This window comes from Cyprinodon variegatus, unplaced genomic scaffold, assembly GCF_000732505.1.
Source record: "Cyprinodon variegatus isolate N-32 unplaced genomic scaffold, C_variegatus-1.0 Scaffold263, whole genome shotgun sequence".
NCBI lineage: Eukaryota > Metazoa > Chordata > Actinopteri > Cyprinodontiformes > Cyprinodontidae > Cyprinodon > Cyprinodon variegatus.
This window is the reverse complement of record NW_015150716.1, coordinates 494,959-519,019: the sequence shown is the minus strand read 5'-3', so window position 1 is coordinate 519,019 and position 24,061 is coordinate 494,959. Positions and strand designations below refer to the sequence as shown.

At 40.8% G+C, this 24,061-nt stretch overlaps 1 protein-coding gene across 1 annotated transcript in view; it reads right to left on the bottom strand.

Moving 5' to 3' along the window:
* The window catches only part of fto (fat mass and obesity associated), a 173,152-nt gene that overhangs the window by 12,676 nt on the left and 136,415 nt on the right, over positions 1-24,061 (bottom strand). The gene's annotated exons all lie outside the window — the stretch shown is intronic.

The following is a 24,061-nucleotide window of genomic DNA, read 5'->3' as shown; positions in this document are numbered from 1 at the left end:
ATTACATTTAATACAATTTATAAGTCCAAATTGTAACACGTCTGGACCTGACAAGGTTTGCTACAATTATGAGTGATAAGCTAAACAGAGTGGAGTGACGAAAGAATGTCAAACTCGCGGAATGAAAGGACAAGTAGTACTTTTGTTTTAATAAGCCAGAAGTGTGTCATACTAATACAGGCATCTGTAGCAATCCAAAGGATTAGCTGGTTAGGAGAACAAAGTAACAAGACAACAGTGTCTTCACAATTAAGCAGCTGTAGTTGATCAATAAAGCTGCTGCCTGGGTCCTTACTAAAACTAAGACAGTGGACTACTGTACATCAACCAAGTTCTAAAGTTGTTATGATGACTTACCATATCTCAGTGAATAGACTTCTCTTAGTCTTTAAATGACTGAATAGCTTAGCTCCAAAATATAGCACAGTACAGATGTCAGTGCACCAACCGCTTAGACCTTTCAGGACTTCTAGCTTAAATCTTCTCTTACCCAGAACCAGAAAATAAAATGGAGAAGCAGTTCTTATGATCTACTGATCTGGAATAAAGTTCCAGAAATTTGTGAAAACCCTGGAACCCTATATTGCTTGAAAATGAGTTTAAAAACATATTTGTTAAGAGGGGCTTTTGACTGTGTTAGCTAAACATTGTTAGTTAAGTTTTCAGTCCAACTCTCCTTTCATTTTTCTATCAATCATTTTATTCTTTTTTATATACCGATCTTATTTTCATTGTTTTTTTTTTCTTTAATTGTTTGTGGTGCTTTTATAACACTGTAATGCACCTTTATCTTTTTTGTCTCGTCATGAAAAACACTTTGAATTTTTATACTACCTAATTTGTTATATAAAAAAATTGCTTTTTTTTGCCTTTAAAAAAAAAAAAAAAACTATTTTACTTCCTGACTGCAAAAAATTGATTTTATTCTTTCCATAAATATGACAAAGTCTTAAAATACTATAGTGTTATACTATGATATGTTGTACATCCTCTTAACCTGGCAAAGGAAATCACAGTTTACACAAAAAAAGGAAAAAATGACCAACAAAAAGCAGGTGTGGTAAAAATAACTAAAGTATACAAAGATCTAAATTAAATCAAATAAAAAATGCAAAAATGTAGAACAATAAATTGTCATTTAATCCCTGAAATATTTTATTTGTGCAAAACTAAAAGCTGTTTATAGTATTCTGGTTTTTACTTAAGAGACAATTATCTCTCTGCAATGGTTTCTATCAAGATTTGAAGCAGAAATAACAAAACAACAATTCAGTACCACAGAAGTGCTTTTCATCAACCCTTATTATCCAGCCACTAATATGAGTAGAACGCCTACAGTTACTTCCGTGTCAAAAAAAAGTCAAAGTTTCAAAGGCTTAGTATGTTTGCCACAAAGACAACAAGAAGATAAACAGCAAAAGGATTGCTCAGCGCAATGAAAACAGAGGATTACAAGTCAAGTGGTAACAGATCAACTCTTTATTAGTTTCCTGTCACAGTGATTTTCTCTCTCCATAAACATCCCCTCTCTGCCCTACCCATCCCAGAGAGGATGGTTCTTACAAAAGTCTCAGGGCGTAGCAGATGATCCAGGGTCAGCTGTGGGGAGTAAGAGAGGGATAACCTCTTTCTGAGCCCCACATAAAACCCAGATGGCTGTGTGGACGCTCTGATCCAAAAACTAGCTTACAGCTCAATCACTGTGGTTGCATCTCCAAGTCCACAGTTTAACCCTCTCTGATGTCAGCCAAGGTCACAGATGCACGCTCGAGAGGCGAAAAGAACCAGGAGTGAAGTGCTGCCAGAGCCGAAGGAATTAGATCCGGGCTGAGTGGCCCTCATCTGGCTAAGCCTGGTAAGCAGCAAGACTAAAAGGCTGAAGCACGGTGGTTTGGCTTCACACTCACCCAAACACACACACTCCAATGCATTGAAACATGCATACAAATGGACCCACACATATATGTGGCTGCAAACACACACTGACACACGTACTAACGGAAGGACTCTGAGGGGTACAGATGGCATGCCCGCGGCCTAGTAACAAGGACGCTGATTGAGCTAGTTTTAGATCCAGAGTGGAAGCTGCCCCAACACACGGGGCTCAGGGGTTCAGGAGGCAGACAAAGAACAGCGGAAGGAGTGTATGAGGCAATGAGAGGAGGAGGTGGAGTCTGACTTCCCTATCCTCTTGAGGGATTCAACAGTTTTAGTACAACATCAACATGTCACTGCCCATTTGTCCCCTTGGCCTGCTGTGCATGTGCTCCTACCTGGGCATCTGCACCTAATGCCTACTCTCATACACACACATCGTAAAAACACAATTGCACAGTGGGAGCCAGCGGCCACTTCAGCCATAATTCCGCATGACTTCCGCAGTCTGACTGACAGGAGACGGGGAGGGTGAGGACAACAAGCTGTGAATACGGGAAGAGACAGAAAATCATTGAGAACCTTGCCTTTATGAATCTTTGATGAGAGTGAGTGGGGGCTGGCGAGGACTCTGCCCCTGGTTAAATCAGAGCATAGCGTGTGTAGCTTGTGTATGACTGCAAACAGAGGTCGGGGAAGAACAGGGCCTGGACCAGCCCCAGACAACTGCAAACCCTGCAGTCTGGAACATTTATGTCTTTAATTAGTCTCTGTCCTCCATGTTCATATTTCAGGTAAGTGACATTGGTAGCTTGCCAAACAGCTTAAGCTATTTGCAATTAAACTTCTTTCTATGGAAGTTAAGGGTAATTTGCATTCTTAGCTTAGGAGCTGGCAGTTAGTGCTTAGAATAAACTGAATCTAAATCTATGAACCAATGAAAACCAGGTTACTCATCATGCTTATCTAATAAAAGTATTTTAATTATGGCAGAAGTTATGCATGTACTTGCCTTAATCACTCAAACTCAATAAACTTGTTTACCTGGCAGGAAAGATGAACTGTCGTGAGATTTGTGAATTCCCAAACTCCTGAAGTACATCTTGCCAGGAGCCAGCAGATGCGGCCGGCTTGATACAGATTTTTTTAGACCAATAAAATGCAGTAATATGTTTGATGTTGATGTGTCAACCGGAGGTAAGACTGAAGCCAAACAAAGATGGCTGCGCCGGTTTTAGCCTCTATTTATTTCTGAAAGACGAGCAAAAGGACGTAAGATGTTTGCATGTTCATCTGAAAGGATTTGGTAACAGAGTGATACATCAGTAAGCCCCATGAAACAAATCAAGAAGGTGATACGTCTTGGCTGCTACGGCTACTGTGACTGGCTGAAAACTATCCGATCACTTTCAAGAACTTTACTGAACGGCCCTCCCTTTTGATAGCACTTTCTACAGGGGGATTTCCAGATTGATACCGTGTAGAATTTAGAAGGAATTACACATATCAATCGACTTATACCAGGTTATAAACTCGTGACATGCATCGTGAGGGCGATATGTTTTGGACACACATAATGAGAATACCTGGTCTCTGTATTAGAATTGAACCTAAAGCAAAAATATAAGTGCACATTTTTAATTCAATTCAGTTTATTTATTGTGCTTTATCCAAGTAAATGATGTCTCAAGGCACTGAAAAAGATCTAATTCACAATGTAGTAATATATCCTTATCTATTTTGAGTCTTACCCTTATCAAAACTTTAACCCATATAACCATATATCGCATATTTCCATATTATTGTGCAGCTCTAAATTGCAGAAAAGAAAGAAAGATGATGAGTAAAAACTCCTTAATTAAGTCCAGAGTGCTGTGACCCAATATGACGTGGTTGCCTTGGTCACAAACATCCACTTGGTAAAAAATTCAAAAATCACTTCTAATTTACTCTGAGTCATACAAAGATGTATCACAGCAATGACACAGTTTAATAAACACATGTTCTTAAAATTACACAACAGAAATAATTTTCTTTATGTCTGACACTTATTTTTAAAAGGCCCTTATTTTCTTTTTTCTTGAAAGCAGAACTAGTTTGAGACACACTAACAGGTGTGGCTCATTGCCATGATAAACGACGTGGAATTTAAAACAAGCGGAATGACAAAGAACAGATTAAAAATGATAAATCATGTCGCAATGTCTTGCAAGGATACACCAGTTTGTAACGCTGTGCGTGGGAAGTTATAACACATTCAAAACCCTCTTGGCGTTCTTTTCCTTCCTTGTTCATTGTTTTACCTTCACAGCTGTTTTGACTTCGGACACATGAAAAAGCCTAGGATGACTCAGAGGAGGTTGTTTTAATTAAAAATACAAGACGGGTTACAACAACACTCCCTCTCATCTAAGAAACAGCTTTTTAATTGATGTCAAGCAGGTGCCAATTTTCTTTTAAACATGAGTTAGGTTATGTTGCGAAACAAGCAGAGCAGCATAGTAGCTTTATCTCATCTGCCACCTGTGACAGCTCCAAATTCAGAGTCCTCCAGAAAGCTCGGCTCATGTTAATGTGTCACCAAAGAAGGCTTTTTAAGACTCAAATCACCCGTCTGTCAGCTAGCACTGAGGTAGTGCTGACTGACTTCCAATCAAACGTAGACTTGGCAGTCAGATGAACTGTCTTAAGCTGATCAAGAGTTGCCTTGGCTTCTATCTGCTTCTGTCAGGTTCAAACTTTATATTTCGCAGCAAATGTTGATTCCACGCAGAAAAGCAGAGACACATTTTTCAAACCTATGTTTGGGGCAACTTCCTTTAGGAAGGAATCACCATAGATGTCTGTTTTCTGGTTCCTTGTGGATGAATGGGGGATTGGCATAGTGAATTTTCTTATCTTCTGGACCTTCCATTTCTGTTCACTCCTGGCTTCCTACAGTATTAAGAGAAGACAACATAAAGTATGCTGGACTGGTTTATGGGGAAGCTGGGAACGTATCACAGTGCCCCCTGATGGTCCATCCGTGCTTTGCGTGAGGGATAGATGGTATGGTATGCAAAAGGAATGTCACCTGACATCAAAGTAAACCAAATATCCAAGGTGCGCTTGTAGGCAGAAAGAGGTGAAAAGAGCACTACTTAGCAGAAAAGGTAACTTGTGGGTTTTATCTGCAGGACAAATCAATAGCAGCGTCTAAAAGCAGAGCAGAGTGTGCTGGAAGGGAGCTAGAGGGGCTACCCCTGGCCTGCTGCCCCCCAGGCCCCTCCTGGGGGGGTACCTGTCTGACTCTTCAACCTCAATTAATTCTGACCCAATGCTTCCATCCTGCAGCTACTTGCCCACACAAAAAGACATACATGCAACAAGCCTATGTGTTCTGAAACCTGTGTGCAGGGACATTTTTGACTCATCTCTGCACTGAAGGGTAACATGGATTGAAAGTTTTTTGAGGGTTTTTGTTTTTTTTTCTTGTTCTTTCTAATGTGCCAGGTTCCATGAAGTGAATATAACCATACTCCAGCAAGTTTTTTGACAGCCGCTCATTCAAATACAGGAAAACGTGTAAGAAAAATGCAAATATAAATTTTATACAGTAGCATCTCTGGAGGAGCAGGAGAATCTGTCAACAGGGCAAGTTTCATAAAGCCACATTAAGTCCTGTTTGTACTTTGCCACAAACCAGGCAGGGTGAAATGCAGACAATGGTGCCATGGTCTGATAAGACCAAAATAAAACCTTCTAGCCTACATGCAATCTGCTACATGGGGGTAAAGAATAAATAGCACTGCACATCCCTCTAAACAATATATACACACAATGAAGCATGGTGGTGACAGCATTATTTTACTGCCGTTCTGTTCTGGTTAGGAGCGATAAAATGTAGGCTAATAGAAGATGATGGAGTGAATATAGAATATTACTGGAAGCTGGGAGGGACTCTAAAAGCAGAGGCTGTACAGGATGATCACCTTCCAGTCAGACTCCTGACCTGTTAACCCTCAGGTCCCTCCTAGGGGGAACCTGTCTCCCTCTTCATCCTTCTGCTTCACTGCACCCATCCTGCAGTGACTTTGTCACAACATATGCTTGCAATAGCTCTAGATGTACTAAAAAACACTTGAAGTAACATCTAATGGCATCTATGCAAAAGAGTGAAATAAAGAAATAGTATTTTCTATAAATATTACACCACGAGACTTGCAAGTGAAAAAGTAAAAACAAGGAAATCCAACAAGTTCAGTAGGATGTATGAAATCCTTGTGCACACATTGTATTTTCCCTCGACATCTAGCGGTACATGGACCAAATATGGACAAAATACAAATGGAATCTCTTTGCAGTGGCATTTTACACAAGAGGGCAAAGGGAGCAGCATGTTATGCACAACAGACTACCTCCCCCCTACCGCACTAAAGGCCCCAGAGAGCAAGCAAGCACTACAGAAAAGTAAAACTCCTTAAAAAATATTACCCAACCTTTCTCCTCATCCCTTCTCCGCTAGCTGCTGCCTACTTACTTTCAATCACAGTTAACATCACAGAACAAGAGTTGGAGGGATGGGAGGAGGTGAAACACAAGCCTGCTGCACAATGCACTTGTCTGGCAGCTGCTTGGTCTGACATTTGAGGCCATAGGGACCTTGTTGAAAGAGCAGATGCTCACTGATGTACAGGCGCAGGAACATGGCAACTACACAAGTGGCTGGAGCTGAAAAAAAATCTGCACAAACATATGACAGAAAAGAACAAGAGGGGGGAAGCTGAGGATGGCAGGCTCACACAGAGATGTTTCTGTGCAGAAACATAAGTTCAAATACACGCTGGGACGGACATGGCCGACATATAGGAGACAGAATCAGAATCAGAATCGGGTTTATTGCCATTGTTAGTGAAGGAGTTCACAACTAGGAATTTTTTATGGTACAATCGTGCAACATGAAACATATATGAAATAGTAAATAAAATTATAAAAATCTCTAAAAACACTGGGGTATAAGGCATGCAAAAAAATATACTAATATAGACACTTAGGATAAAAATATGGATAAATAAAAAAAAATATATAAAAAGTAAAATGTACAAGGTAGTGCAAATAGAGCAGTGTGCAATACAGCAGTGTGAATGGCATGGGCAGGTTATGGAGTCTGACATATAGTGTTCATGAGTCTTATGGCAGAGGGAAAGAAGCTATGATGAAAATAGTGCAAAAATCCCAAATCAGTAATTACATGCAAAATACTCTCAATCGGAATCAACTTTATTGGGAAGTCGGTGTGTACAAAAAGAGAATTTGACTTGGGTTTTCCATTACGTCATCTCTCATGGCTCATGTAATCAACATTTCAATAAGCCGCAGTATGTAGGACCAACAATCAAAGGGATAAAAAAAAGAACAACACAAAAATAGTATAATAGCTGTATTTACAAAATGTGCAGGTGCAGTCCACCATTTTTTCAATAAATACAACAAGAAAGGCGGGTTGTTATAGTGCAAAATGTCTTAATTGTTCTAGCAGAGTCTCTTTGACTGTTCATTGAGTTCAACAGAGATATGGCCTGGGGAAAGAAACTGTCTCTCTCTGTCAGCTCATTTACGTTATTATCGCTCTGTAGCGAGGACTTGCAGGGAAGGTCTGAACAGCCTCTCAGCAGAAAATGTAGAATTGGAAAAGATAATTATCAGTGAAGTAAAAATGTTATTAAAAACATTTAAAACAAAAGAAAAACATTAGGTTTGACCAAATGAATGGTTTAATATATTTAAAAAGTAAGAACACACTGATAAGCTTGATAACACCAACAGACCTGGAAGATTTCAGAGACAAAATGAGGTGGATGACAAAATAATTTTTTACCTAATGAAGAAAAGCCCGTTCACACTTACAGGCCAGATGATAAACACTCTTCAGATGGTAGTTGTAAGTATATGAAAGTCAACAGTCAAGTAATGGCTTTGGCAGAGAGAATACAGAGGATTTAGCCCAAGATGTAAACCAATGGTGAGCCTCAAAACCAGAAAAGCAACTTAAAAAAAATAAAACATCTAAAAAAGCTTCTGGAACAACATTCAATAGCCAAATGACACAAACCTCAACTTGTAACAGAGTGCTTGGAAGAAATTGGTATAGAGAAGAAAAGGAACAAAATATACCACCTCATCAGTGAAGCGTGAAGCGTAGTGTCATGGTATGTGGTTCTATGCCAGCCAATGAAACTGGTGCTCTTGAATTTTTTGACGAAGCAACTGTTGACAAAAGAAGCTGGATGAATTCTCAAGTTTTCCAGGCAAAATGCTCTGCTCCTGTTTGGCCAAATGGCTACTGGAAAAGCTCCTTTTCAAGGGGAAGTTGGGTGTCATTGAATGGCAAAGTCAGTCACCTGACTCTAATCCAATTGAGCAAACATTTTACTTGCAGAAGAAAAATCTGAAGGTTTCCTTCTTGTTCTTGACCAAATATCTCTATGATCACAAGAACAAGAAGGAACTGAAGATGTTTGCAGAGATTTGCATCACCAGGAATAAAACCCAGGTCTGGTGACGCTGCTGAATTCTAGAAACCAGGTTTTTGATTTACGGCAAGGGATTTGCAACCAAGTATGGGAAATTAAAGTTTTATTTATATTTGTAATGTGAGTGTGCACACATTTAAAAGGTTGATATTTTAGACTATATTTTAGTCCACCATACAATATCAAAAACAAACTGTATTGTAAACAATTACAATTGAAAGATTACTCTGGTAGGACAAACGCCACTGTGAAACGGCAATGCATCATGTCATTACCCCAGAGGAGATGCACCTATCTGGATTTCAGTTCACTTCACCAGTTATTATCCCATTATAGAAGAGTCATAGACATTTTTTTTTCACAAGCCAGTAGATGCATTGAAGAATGGGCAGAAGACAAATGAGACAACAATAAAACTTTTTGTGCCACATACATATTATATGGTGGAAAAGAGTGTTGGAAGAGTTAGAGGGATGAGATAGGACGAAAGCAGATTGAAACAAAAGGGAGAAACACAACATAGAGAATTCAAAGTGAGAGGTACAAAGCAGGGAGCATTATGGTGCATCTCCGGCACACAGAAATTCGTTTCCGCAGAGGACCGCGGGCAGCGTTATGGAAATGGGTTGCTGCCAGCCTCTTTGGCTGACTGTAAACAGGATCTTGGTAAGGCATATAGCCTCTGGTAAGGCCCACAGAGACTGGCATCATTACAGTGCCATGCTGAACTGCAATACTCCCACGGTCCCCTTCTTCCATCTATCTGCTTGCTTTGCTCCAACCTGCCCAAACTCTGCTTGTGAGTAATTTATGAAGCTGGGCGGGGGTGACTGCGGAAGCAATATGCACACATCCTGACACCAAATACATGACATGTTCCACATGTCTTCTCACAAAACTACAAAGAGGCCTTTTGTCTAATGAAATCATAACACTAAAATGAAGCTTGTTGTGTTTGCAGCACCTCCTGAACTATTTTCATGCATGTAATTAATCAAAACAAATGCTATGATGTCCTATGCTAGCTGTAAATAAGCTGTTGTTTCAATTAATCTAGCAATATCTGGAACCCCCTTTTCCAAGTTTGTATTTCATTGTGGAGAACCCTTCAATGGGTTGATGAGGATCAGAATATCTGCAGAGAGGTTTGTCTCTTCACAGCAACTGAGGCAGATTGCTCTCTTTTCTTTCCTTCTCAGCTGCGACTGGCACAATAAGGCCAACATTGTTTTTGCTGTGCTACAAAACAAAGTACATCATTGTAATGCGAGGTCTTACACAAAAGTAAACAACTTCATCTTGTGTCTGAAATATGTGTCACTTTGATTGTACAAGGCTGCCCATCGACACAGCTGTGCCTGGTTCAAGGAGCTTCTAATTAATGAGAAAGAAAAACAGAGAGAGCCAAAGGGAAAGTAAGTCTCTCTTCTATACTTCTCCTTCAAACACATTCCCTTCCTACAGGACCCCATTGTTTGGAGTGAGGCATCATGGGTAGCCTTGTTTACAGATTTTAATTGCTCTGGTGATCTGCGGGTAAAACACCCCGATGTAATCAGCCAACAATAGAACTGTTTCTCTTTTTGACAATTGTAATAAAATGTTCTACACTGGTAGGGGTGGAGTGGGAGGGGGCTTTTGCACACTGGAAACAAACCAAGAAGGTCAAAGGACAGGTAACAGGTACTGTAAAGACAGTTGAAAATATAAACGTAAAGAAAACAGCTGTAAATATTTTGGATGCAAATTTTCTCAGGGAGAGAGACTAATCCGAGCGGGCTGGAAGCAGGGATGAGGATGGAACTGTTGTCCAAGAAAATGATTCCTCTCCCACCTCAAAGTGACAACCGTGAGAAGCTCACCATTCCTGGACCTTCGAAGCGGAACCGTGGAGGAGACATCTGCTGCAAGCATCACACAAAACAAAAACCCACACACCCCTACAGACAGATTGGGAACAGGGAAGGTAGGTCACCTACTGGATGAGATTAGTGTCACCAGGTAGAGGTATGAACATGGGACTGTCAGCTAATGTTGTGATCTGGGAGGAGGGGCAAATTGAGTTCTCCTGTACTGACACTGTTTGCAGAAAGTAAGGGGATGTGCTTGAGGGCTGGAATTCAAAATGGAGGATTTTGAAAGTTAAAAGTAGGCAACATTGGTAAAATAATTAATTTTGCAACCTGCATTAAAATATGACATGGTCATTCTGTTTCTTTTTATTCTTCACATTTAGAATGTGTGGCTACGCTATCAACAAATAACACATGTTTGTCAGGCCTCAAGACCTCTCTGGAAGATTTGCATAACTGAAATCCTACCCAGTGATAGCCATGCACCTAAAATGAACAAGTGAGCAAAGAGAACATCAACAAGAGAAGCCCCATGGTGCTTCATCCAAGCTTTAAACAAAAAAGGAGGTGATCCAGAGATCTGCAGCTCATGTGAAAAAAATCTGCTATTGAAAGAGTATGACACTCAGCCAGGGCTAAAGACGATCATGAGCATTGAATTAGAAAAGGATGGAGGACAAAAGCAGGACAATCCTGTTTGCAAATAATGAGACACATACAGCCAGCGATACAACGTAATAGTTTAAAACTGCACCCATGTGTTAAAGAGAAGTCAGGATCTATTTGTGCAAAAACTCTCCATCCAGTCAGTCAAAGTTTAAGCTAAACATCCAAAACACTCAGCTGCTAAGGCAACTAAAACTTTTTGTACAAGTTATGGTTTTGAGACCAAACTATGTCACACTTTTCAGATTCCCTTTTTTATATGTGACAAGCAAATCTCAGTATAATTCTCTCAAGGGTGTAGATAGATCTGGAATAGTTTAAGGGGCATGAATACTTCTTCAAGGCAAAGCAGGCCTGCTGATAGAGGTAAAGCAAACACCCTGTGGATCAAAGGTCTATGAAAATTTAAACATCCAATCAGATGGCAATTATTCTCTTTAATCTCCTGAAGGCAGCCAATAGCATTGTGCCGCTGGCGGTGGTGTCCTCGAAGGGATACGCATCTTTGGTTCTGCACATTTCTCTATCCTAACACTTACTTTGCATTATGCTCAGCTCAGGATAAAACAAGGGCTGGGAAACTTTCTTCGGAGTTTTACTTTCTGCCATTTGTGACCCAGCACCACCGTGAATATCGATACAAACAGATCTGTCAATTTCCTCTAATTTTCCCCCTCCAACAGATTGCTTAAAGGTATTTCAATCTGACATGAGGATCCCTGTTTATGTTTCAGAGGAGCTAATTGGTTGTCATCCTGAAAGCAACAGCACTGAGCTCATTGCAGAAGAAAAACACTGAGCTTATAATCACCACTAAAGATATATGCATCATTGTTATTCAAAGATTATAGTAAAATATCTATAGAATACAATAGAAATGGCCATCATAAAACCCTTTAATACATAAAGATTTAACTGATGATCAATAAATTGTTTAATAAATAGAAGTGATGGAAACTAGGAAAAAAATAAGTTTAAGTGGACTGATAGAAAAAGTCAGATGTGATCCTCTACTCTCACTGCATCAACTCTATCCTCCCTGACACCAAACTCCCTTCATCTACTGCAATCAGTGTATGAGTGGAGCTGCTCAATACCAACGATTCTCCCTTGATCTTAATTAGAGAAACACATCAGATACAAACGACATCTCGGTTCGATCGACAGCTACATTGTGGGGGGACTGGGGTCAGAGAGAAAAGACAACTTTCTGTCGATTCCTTCACAAATGAGTTAGAAAATCTGCATCCTTAATTTGTACTAAACATCTCCAAGGCCGCTCCCACTGAGGTTCTCCCAGGATTGCGTATTAGTCAGCAGCTCACAGAACATAATTACCAAACAGAGTTTCAAGATGTGCTAATGAAATATGGATGGGGAGAGAGTCTATATGGTCTCTTCTTGACTTCTTTCCTTTACTCTGAGAGATGGGTGGTGGTGCTGAAGTTCAAATTGGCTGACAGGCTCCTTAGCCGCATCGTCGAGTGTATAACTAGAAGCATTAATGAGCCCCTACACCCGTCGAACAAAACTATTCAATGTGGCATTTAGGAGAACACACAGGTACACATATGACACACGAGTGGAGGGGTTCTGGTTCAGACAAGTTCATTATATCAGCACATATAGGCACATTTACTTACACATACATGTAACAAAGCCACATGTGTAAACGTGCACGAGTATGAGGGGGGTCAATAATGCTGATTTTCCTCGTCAGCTCCTCGGCATGCACTGGTTTAAACAGACATCAATCTGTGATGTCAGCACTTACCTAATGAACCCTCTCAGATCGATGGAGGCATCGCTCTGCTACACAGTCTGCCCTCACTGCATGGATTGTTTTTATTCTTCTTTTGAGTAAAAACCGGACCCAGCCAAACTGTGTCCAGGTGAGCATTTAGATGTGCAGTAAAGATTGCCACTGGGGCCCATTCATACCGCCTGCATGTGTGAGCGTTTACTAAAAAGCAAACAAATCCACTCTAATACATGACTCTATATAAAAGTATTTGTTCACAGATAGGTACACTGGCATCCTGTAGCAATAAGACCTTTGCAACAGCACGATTATTTGTACGCTCCCTCTACATTCCTTGGATGCGTTTTTGTCATACTTGTTCCGTAATGACTGAGTTTCTCACTCTTTGTATGAGGAATCTTTGGAAAGTTATGAAGCGCTAGTATACAAGAATGTTATAAGTTCATGCAAGAAACTGGGTCTAAAGTGCATTAGGTTTTGCAAGTGTTTTCTTTATGTTTTCATATGCAGAAGCCGTGCCGCTCAATGACCTAAAAGAAGAGAAAGATAGAGCTGATTGAAGAAATGACTCTACTATATAAGAGAAGTCAGTCAACAGAATCAGCCCTGCTTTCCCCTCTGCCTGTAAACCTGTGCAGATGTTTCTTCTTTTTCCCTATAAAGCAATCACTTCATAGGCCTGCTAGCAATAGCAATGGCAGCAGTGTGAGATGCTGTACAAATAGATTAGTTCCATTTCCTTTGATCGCCCTCACCCTGTCCCATCTTGCATGTGACACTTCAAAAGCAGGAGCCTTCCTGCGCCACTTAATTGACCAGAATAAACATATTATATTGTGATAAGTGTTGCGATTGTTACAAATTGTACGGCGTGACTGACACAAATCACGGCATTAGCTTTGCCTCTCTTATCGGCGGCCTCCTCGTGCCTTTTCAATAAACAATCTGCCGGGAAAAGTAGAGGAGAAAAAAGGCACGGCGAGGAAGAGAGGGAGGGATTGATGGCAAGCGAGGCGAATGGGAGCGCTGCGGCCATGATCTAACAGTTACCCACTTAACCATTCAAAAAGTCATCTTCTTCCATCAGCGCCTCGCTCAGCTCTGCGTGAGAAACATTATCTTTCCGCAGGAGCTATCATTCACAGATGGCTTCCCCCCCTTCTCAGCAGCCCGCCACCACGCATTTCCAACCCAGGCTAGTGTGTGAGTGGCTGCCTGTTTGACTCCAAGTACGGCCGTGTGAGACGTAGACAAAAAAATCTGATGGAAGAAAAGAGAACATTTGTGTGTACAATATTTCATTCATGTGGCCGTGCTCATGTGGATGTGAGGGCTTGAACGTACAGAGAGGAAGAGAGCAGGTGAATGCATGAAGGGGGAAGGATTTGAGCGAGGCTGACGTGTTAATCAGGGAATCAGCGTCCATCCACTAATGTCTGCCAGTGTAAATAAGGCCCACATCTCCTGCCGTCACATACGCTGGCTTTCCAGACCATTAGGCCCGAGCTGGCTGGCTGAGGCGGCCCACTGCTCACAGGAGACTCATTTACGTGTCTATAGGCATCTGTGGCTGGTGATAGGGAGCCCACGTGAAATTAATGGGACCATGGGTGCTGCCAGCCAGCCAGGCAGCCCTCCTGTGCCCACACACACAGCAATCACCAGTGTGCACGCTTGAATGCGTGTGCTCGCATATCAAACATGCGCTCGCGCGAGCACACCCACACAAAGACATGGAGTGGCACATGTGCAGCGGTTTTTTTATGCATCCCGGGTAAACTAACCTTTGCAGTAAAGATTTTGCAGCTTTATTAGTTTAGGAAATGGCTGTAATTAAGGATAATTCATAATGGCTGCTTCTCCCCTCTCTGTGGTATTAAAGAGGGGCAGGCCTAATTTGACCTGCTTGCATTTGTGCACCAAGGCAGTAAAAACGGTAGAGTGAGAGATTACATAGACACAGAATGTGAGAGGGAAGCCTCTGCTGCAAGGAACCAAAATACGGTATGAGCAACAGGCCAGATGAGGGCTTTAACCCATACACGTTTATATGTCCTTTCAGAGTGAAACTGAGCAAAACCACAACAGTTAAAGGGAAAACAAAAGAAAGCAAAGAAGTTGAGTTACTTCTTAGCAAACTATAGGGTACAATTTGCTAGATAAAAAAAGGAAGATGAATTAACTTTAACAATTATCTCTGATTTAAAGTTAGAGAAAATAACAGAATGTGAATTTCCCGAAGACAGTTAATAAGAGCAAAAATTTAGCCAGTCGCTAAACACAGAACAATCTATAATATGAAATAATATTACTTGAAGTCACGGATGGGGAAGGTGAGGTTAGAAGCATCCTCTTCACCAAGGGGTGGAGGTGTGCATCTGGGCAGAGACAAACTCTCCTTTTTCCTACCCCACAGGGGTGAGAAATGAAACCAGAGGATGGGATCGATAAACTCCACAGATCCTGCCAGCTCCTCTCCGTCATTACCACTGATGAATAATAGAGGACAGCCTCAAGCACCTAAAGATTCCTGTTGTAACAGAATGTTCTGTCTTAAATGTCCCACATTTAAGATAGAAAAATGCTTATCCTTAAAAGAAGCCAAAATGCATGTTAAAATATAGTCATCACTCACAGTGATATATTTTAGGTTTATTTCATTTTTTTTTTGTTAAAGATGGATTGCAACAAATGAGAACCCCCAAATATTATTTTTTATTTTGAATATCTAAAAAGATTAATTAAGAATAAAAGACAGACAAGCTTAATGAAATGACCGATGAGTACACAATTGTAGAGCAGAAGGTTATTGACACCTTCCAGAAGGAGGTTAAGCTCCAAAAATGTCATTGCTAAAGACACCGGCTGCTTACAGCGGGCTATATCCAAGCACCTTAATAAAAAAAATGGAGTGGAAGGGAGAAATGTAAATGGACTGAATGCACACGGCACCTTTCTAGTAAAACAGACCAAACACTTCCCATGTTTGCTTTGTTCAAGTAATTGCACTTGTTAATATGTACAAACAGATATACAGACTGGTTGGTCATTTGTGTTTAAATCTGTGACAGAGGGAAGCTGGAGCAAGCATTCTGACTGCAAGATGATTGATTGAGCCACAGTTGCCCACAAAGTGCAAATTATTTAGCCCTGGATTTTTTAAGTGATTTGTTGACTAATTGATCTGACCTGAATCCCATATAGTATCAGATACTCAACACCTCAGCAGTGCTATAGACTGATGTGACTCCATGCCACACCACATTGATGCAGTAATTCATGCAAAACCATCTTGAGCCAAGTATAGATTGCAAACTGTGTGCAGCATATGGACCTTCTTTCCAGAAGGGTAATGTTTCTATATTAAAGGATCTGTATTTGTGTCCATCATTTGAACACTCATACTTCCTTAAAATACAACTTTTGTTAAAATGTATGCCTGTTGGTCATATTCAATAACACTTGAAACATCAATCCATTAAGCTTCTTTCCCTTATTCTGGGGGGCCTAGTGCCTATCTATAGGTGTCTATGGAGCACAGGTGAGGTACACCCTGCCCCATTAACCAGTCCAATGCTGGGCAATGCAATACTTATAAATACAAAATGACATCTAAATGGAAATATGGAGACACCAGTTCCAACTGAAATTAGCGTGTTTAAGGTTTTTCAGACGCAGGTCAACCCACTAACAATCGGCATTTGGCTCCTTTCCCAATGGCAAAACAGATGTGTGGCCTCTGTCCCCCCTCACCTCGTGGCCTCTACACCCCCACGGCGTGTCACGTGATGCCATAACAATGGCTTAGTGTTGATGATGGCACCAGTGCAACAGAAATCAGGAAAGTAAACAATGGATAGCGACATGGAAGGCAGTCAGTGCCTACTCAGTGTTCTCTTATTTTGTTCTTTTGTCCCTCCGAATCCCTCTCACCAGTGCTGAACCATGTTTAACGAATGTAAGAGTTTTTGCCTGACGGATCAGACGTGACTGGGAAGATGTCTTGATGTCCGTAGATTGTGCTCAATGATATCATGTAAATTAGCCGCTCAACCAGGTCTGATGTTCCCACTGTTTGACAATTGAAGCCGAACCGTTTGAAGCACATTTAACTTAGTGGCTTGCAGTCGTTTGACTGGGGTCGACACGGGTCAGTAATTAATTCCTATTGCCATTAAAAGCTGATTGTTCCCGGGTTTAAACAGGTTTTTTCAGCAAGTGAGAAAGGCGATTAACAGCCATATTTTAAACAATAGGAGTACAGTACCCAGAGAGAACCCACAAATGCACTGGAACTAGTGCCCTCAACACCATTATCATGTACATCACCTGATGTACATTATCAGTAGCTGAACTGTTAAAACTCACAATCACAGAAGTAAATTAGCTTTTTCAAAGGTAAAGAAACTACCCATAAGATAAAGCTGCTCTTAACATTTTAACAATGCGCTCTAAATATACTAAAGGGCTCCTCACTTTGAAGCCAAAGCCACACCCGTTCTATTTAGTCTTTAACAGGGCTTTAGCTTGGAGCACCAGTGATGCACTGACCGTGAGCCTTTAAGTCAAAAAATCAAAAGCAGCTGCTTAAACCTTCCCACAATCAATGGCTCCATTGCAATCTGTCCCGAATGTGATTTCCACACTGTCCGCCGCATCTTTCACACAATATTGATTTCCCTGGCTTGTAACATTTTCTGTTAATTCTGTTCACCCACACAAAATCTATATGTGTGCATTTCAAAGCAGGCATCTGAGGCTGAGCGCAGGCTGCCTCAGCTCTGCAGCCAAGACAATCACTGTCAATCTACCTAATGACCAAATGTCTGCTGATGTAGGCTACTGAACTGAGGTAGGTCCCTGGGTGCAACATGAAGCAGAATAAAGAGCATCCCCTTACTTCTTAAAGTGTTGAAAGGCTGTGTAAACTCCTGCTGGAGCTTCCCCAATGCTTCGCACTTTCCTCTGAAACTTAAGTTCAATCAAAGAGAATGGGACTCCCAAATAGAGGAAGTACTGTGAAACTAGGGTCGGGTTCAGTCACAGATGCAGAGGGAGAGAAAAGCTAGAATATTCTGAATCTGAGAATGAGGGTACCTTTAGCATTTAATGACACAAGGAAAGGCATAAGAAAAGCTAAAAAAGTTCAAATTTTATCATCTTCACCAGCAGTAACTTAGGCCCGTTTCATGACCACAAGCGCTATCACACCTGTGCACAACTTCTACCTTAAAAAGAGAGGACTGAATAAGACCTGCTGGCTTGCAGGCTTTCTCAGCAGCAAAATAAATGACAAGGCAAGTTCTAGATAAAGGAGTGCAAGGGCAGCCCTGAGGTGTGACCTCACTGATGAGATGAGAGGCAGTTCAGATCTACTAGACATGCTATTAGAATCTGAGATAGAGACAGGACCTGTAGAGAGAGGGAGGAAGAGATGGTGGGAGCATGGTGTCACTTTATCAAATTCTTCCCTGGCAAATGGTAACAGAGGTCAGGGAAAGAGAAGCATGGCGGGGGGAGTGCAGAGTGTAAAGAGAGGAAAAACACAGTGCTGCTCTAATACCTTTCATAAAGAGAAAAGCCTCCTTATCCGACAGCCATGATTAAATATAACCTGAGTGGTGGAAAACTAACCCACACTACCCTGGCTAGGCCTAAGTTTGTGTGAGGACGTGCATGTTCTTGTGTACATACTCGGGGTTAGGAGGGTAAAAGCAATTTGAGGAGATCTTGTTGGGTGAGTGGAGAGTTGTCTTTGTGGCATGGAGGGGTGAGCCGAGAAAGGAGCAGATGCAAGGTCTTCTCACAATGCCCTATGGCTCCATGACACCAGCATGGCACCGCTCGATGTGCGAGACTTCCCTTCTTTGGAAATTAATGCTGTCATCAGCAGCTGGAGCAGAACCAAGATGGTGTAACTTCAGCTGAGAAATAGCCTGTGTGGTCTTATGATGCCATTAGAGAATAATGACATTCAGGTGTCAAATGGCTACTGCTCTAAAAGCATCAAGATTGCTGGCTACAGTAGGAAATCCTGTTACCAAACAAACTTTATATAAAACAAATGTTTGACAATTTAAGACCTGTTAACAACCTCCTATGTATATATATATATATATATATATATATAGCACTGCTTATCTCCTTAGCCTACAATATATAAGTCATGTATCACTTATTTGTGTAAAGTACTTTCTACCATTTGACAAAGATTACATTTATTTATTTATTATCCATTTATTAATAAGGTAAGCAAAATCTTTGCCTGAAGCTACTGTATATGAATATTTAAAACAAAACAACTCATCTATGACCGTCTAATCTGTGACCAAGCTTGCAGTGGATCTGGTTAAGAAAGCAGGGTACGATTCCACAAGGTTACCTCACTGATGTACACAATGATAGATTAAAAAAACAAAACAAAAACAACAACGAAAGACAGCTTAGAAATTTAAAATCAGGTTACAGGCAAATTAAAACCATTTATTTAGTTTTAAATTGTTTGCAAGCATCTGATTACAGCAGTTCACAGTTTAAATACCATGTTTTCCTGGGTTACAAATATGGCATGACAAAAAGAAGCTTTCTCTAAGCTGTTCTTGATTAGAGGAAAGATGGAAGATGATCTACATATACCGGTAACAAAAACTACTAACAGGAAATCTATTACAGAAACCTTATAGTCAATATACTCGTTTTCTATGCTAAAATCATGTTTTATTTTATTTCACTCACTGTAAAACACTTTGGTGAACCCAGTGGTTATTGTAAAAGTAAAGAAAAAATGCACTCTTATCATTATAATTGTAAATTTCAGTTAGAGAGCATCACATTTTAAACTCTCTGAACCATCAGGACACTTTAAGTCTTCATCGCATTCAGTTGGATACCTTTGTTGACATCTTTATCAGGGCTGCCTATATCATAGGGAGAGGAGGTTTTGTGATAAAAGCCAACATGTGCTCTTATATTATCCTCTCTCTTGAATTTCCTTTGGCATCTAACCCCACCAATGAAATATAGGTCGTGTTTATATGGTACAGCTTCTTTATATGCCAAAAGAAGGACCTGAAATTTCTAAAACAGGAAGACAACACCATCAGATGTGATGAGCCAATATATTCTATAACCTTATTTTAGATATATGCCTATGTGGTCCTTAGAGATAGAGGAAAAATTGGGCCATCAGTGTCACTCAAAGCCCCACTGTGGAGCCTTGTTTTCTTGATCTAATAGAAGGTAATGATCCAGAGAGCAGGGCTAGGCTTCCACCACCACAGAGCAGGCCTCCAGGGGCTACTCCACCCCTGACAGTGCCAGTGGTCGTGGCAGTGCAATAAGAATAAACACATGCAGGCGGGGAGTCTATTTGGCTGAGAGTGATGGCTAGCTTGTTGCTTATCCCAGCCCAATAAATCTCCATACAGGGCCACAAGATGAGCACCGCTTATCTCATCAGCCGTGCGACTGATGCCTCCGACCGAACGCCGCCGCTCACACCCTGATTTATCATGAACACGCGAGGGAAGAAGTTCCTCGCCACAGCACAGCTAAAATAGAGGGGGAGAGGGTGGGAGAAAATGAAATAAAAAAGGGGGAGGGAAAAAAAGACATATTGAAAAGCAGAGGGCACAGGCAAATAATGCAGAAATATAGAGAGCAAACAGAAAGGTTTTCAAGGGAAAACATGGAGGCTTTGGTGTGAGGCGACGCAATAATCTAAAAATAAAAACCGCCTAACCTGAGGCGAAGGAGAGGAAAGCTCGGGGGTAAATGTCACCATCTCTGTGTCAGAGAGCGGCGGTGAGCAGAATTATATGTGACGGCTAGATTCTTTGGGATTCAGCAGATTTTTTCTTTCTTTTTTTTTTTTTTTTTAAGGCAGAGCAAATAGAGAGTGAAACGGACCAAATGCAGTCTGTCTTATTGCGAAACATGCCCTTTTCAGGGCTGACACTGGTAAAACACATTCTGAATGGATCTCTCAGGGGCCGCTCATTGTCAAAAACAACACAAAGAGAAGATCCTTATGAAAGTTTTATATACACATCAAATCTAGTATAAACTGTGCAGGAAACAAAGTTCAGTTCTACTGTTTGAGATTTAGGGTGACTGACACCATGTTAGGCAATCACTTGAACAGAAGGAGTATTAGAATTCACAGCCTTTCCATTATCCTCCCTCAGCTTAGGCAAACACGAGGACAAAACTTTGGTGCTATGAAGGAGTCTGTGCCCCCATCTGCCCACTGACTCCCAAATGAGAGGAACTGCTTGGCCTGCTACCAGTATATGAACCCAGGGATGGCCAGAGGATGAGAAATGAGCTTGTCTCTGAGACAGGCATTGGCAAAAGTTGCAAGAGGAGACAATAAAATGGTAAGAAATCACTAGAAGATTTATTTAAACCTGAGTGTCAATCACTGAAGGTGAGAGTCAAAGCTGGCAAGTCAGAAAGGCAGACCGCAAATTGCTCCGTCTCTTATTCTACTTCCCTCACTGGCTTTCTCTCCATCTTGTGGCCATATGAATTAGTGTGGTGTGAGGAGAGAATGAAGAAGGTGGGAGGGGAGGACAGGGAGTGACGGGAAACACATGGGTATAATATTCTCATCACTCTTCACTCTGCAGTCGCTGGTGAGGAGCGTGGCCCAGGGCACTCGGCGGCCCAGCCAGAGCGCCTCGCAGACCCTGCAAATATTCCTAAACCTCAATTTTTCATATTTCCCTGTATGCATAAGAAGATGAAAAATCATCCGATCATTTGTATTGTCTGACTGAGGTTATACACAAATATTAGTTTATCTACCGCACCTAAGATTGCCTCCCTAAGCAAGACGGATTGGTCTTTTGGAGAGGGCAATATTCCCCGGGAACATATTCAGTCCATCTTTTATGTGCTGCAATTCACAGTGCAGCAGGTATGAGTTCTATTTCCAGACAGGCTCGATAAAACTGAACACCCAACAGAGACGGTGCTTATTACAGACAATACGCTTTAATTGCAAGACAGTTTTGGGCTGGATGAAATTCATAGTTCTCCAAACTGATCTAATGCAAAGACGCTCGACATCTAATATTCACATTCTCTCCGCATTTACCGCACACTTAGCTAAAGTGAATATTAAAGCAGAACAAGCTTGGGAATCAATTTGACTTGGAGAAAAAAGGTAAGAAAGGGGAAAGAAGAAAAAAAAAAAACTCTTCAAATCACAGTCTCAATCGATTTCCGTTACGTCTTCCCTAAACTACTAAGTGTCTATTCCTCGGCTTGAGAGCTCCACAGAAAGTAGGGAGGAAAAGGAGTTCTGGGTCAGAAATCACTGGGTGATTATTCACCACTCAGCCATGTGTAAAACTCATTAGACAATGCGTAATGCCTTTAATCAAATCAATGACACAGGCAAGACCAAACTGATAGCTCCCATCAAAACTTACATAAAGCATGGCAAATTTCCCATTCAATGATAAAAATAAGTGACGGCTGAGAAATTAACCTTAAAATGGACCTAATTGTTCTGTGTCTTCAGATCAATAATGTGGTGGGAAATAAATAAGAAAAACAATAAATGAGAAAAGTTAAGTGTGAAAACTACAAACTAAAAAGAGTGGAGAAGACAGGAAGGGTGTTGTTTTATTTTCTAGCAAATTTCTTCTTATCAGTAAGATGTTTTATCTGACTCTAATGAAGACACAAACTTTTCTACATCTAGCATCACTAGGACAATAATTTATTTTTGGTCAATTTAAAAAAAAAAAAACATGAATAGCAGCAGTGAGGCTTGCTAATGCATGCATCCCATCTGAAAGCCCTAGATAAAATACATTTGGACCTCTTTACATTTAATCCGTTTCCTTTGAAGCCACCCAATTTACAAATCAATTAAATTAGTAGGTAATTTCATCTACAACTGCTTAGAGATTTGAGAGAAAACATGAGTAATCCAATGGCATCCTAAATGACCACAGATCACACCAGTTAGAGAAGCTATAGTCCAGGTTAAATTCTGTAGACAGTAGCAGCAGACAGCAGACATCCACAGCTAAGGTACTAGAAAGTGAAAGAAAAGAGGAAACATGTCCTCCATAAATCTGACCTGGTAGACATGGAAAAATACATGGAAGAAGGAAACAAAACTGAACTTTCTGAGCTACATACAAAACACTATAGAGAGCTGGTCAGGGATTTACTACAGAGGTAAAAAAGCAATAAATGTTTAGTCTCTTGATGCCCTAACAAAGCATCTACAGTCTGTCTTCAGCCAGGCCAGAATACTGCAGCCAGGTTACTGACAAAATCTGGTAAATCAGCCTAGATGTCCCTTGTCCCTACATGGGATCTCTGTCAGTCTCAGCATGTAATATGAAGTTCTCCTTATTGCATAGTGTCCAGCAAGGTCAGGTGGTTTACTTTCACTTTTTCACCGATATTTCCTTGAAGTCAGCAGATTACAGTTTACTAGTTATCCACTTAGCACATTTAAGACAAATGAAGATAGACCACTCAAATCTGTAGTAATAGCTAAAAACAAATCCCCTTAACTACATTCTATTTGAATGATTTTGTTTGTTGCTTTTATAGTGTATATTTACATTTATTTTCATTCCTAAAGGACTGTATACATCTTCTAGGCATGTACAATAATGAAAATAAGTATTTGAAAACCATGTTTTTCGCCAGTTCCCCCATACTTAGAAATCATGGAGGGATCTGAAATTGTCATTGTAGGTGCATTTCCACTGTAAGAGATACGATCAAAATAAATCCAGAAATCAAAATGTATGATTTTAACCATTTATTTGTATGATACAGCTGCAAATAAGTATTTGAACACCTGAGAAAATCAATGTTAATATTTGGTACAGTAGCCTTTGTTTGCAATTAAAGAGTTCAACCGCTTCCTGTAGTTTTTCACCAGGTTCGCGCACACCTCAGGGGGGATTTTGGCCCACTCCTCCTAACAGATCTTCTCTGGATTAGTCAGGTTTCTGGGCTGTTGCTGAGAAACACGGAGTTGGAGCTCCCTCCAAAGATTTTCTATTGGGTCTATAGACTGGCAAGTACACAACAGAACCTTGATATGCTTCTAATAGAGCCACTCCTTGGTTATCCTGGCTGTGTGCTTCGGATCATTGTCATGTTGGAAGACCAAGCTTTGACCCATCTTTAATGATCTCACTGAAGGAAGGAGGATGTGCCCCGAAATCTCGCAACAAATGGCCCCAGTCATCCTGTCCTTAATAAAGTGCAGTCGCCCTGTCCATATCTTTCCAATTACAAATGCATCCCTTTCTCGTAGACATTCACACTAGCTACGTTTACATGGACACAAATAATCGGATTGAAGGCCTGATCGGATCAAAAATGTTTCATGTAAACATGTCAGACTGAAG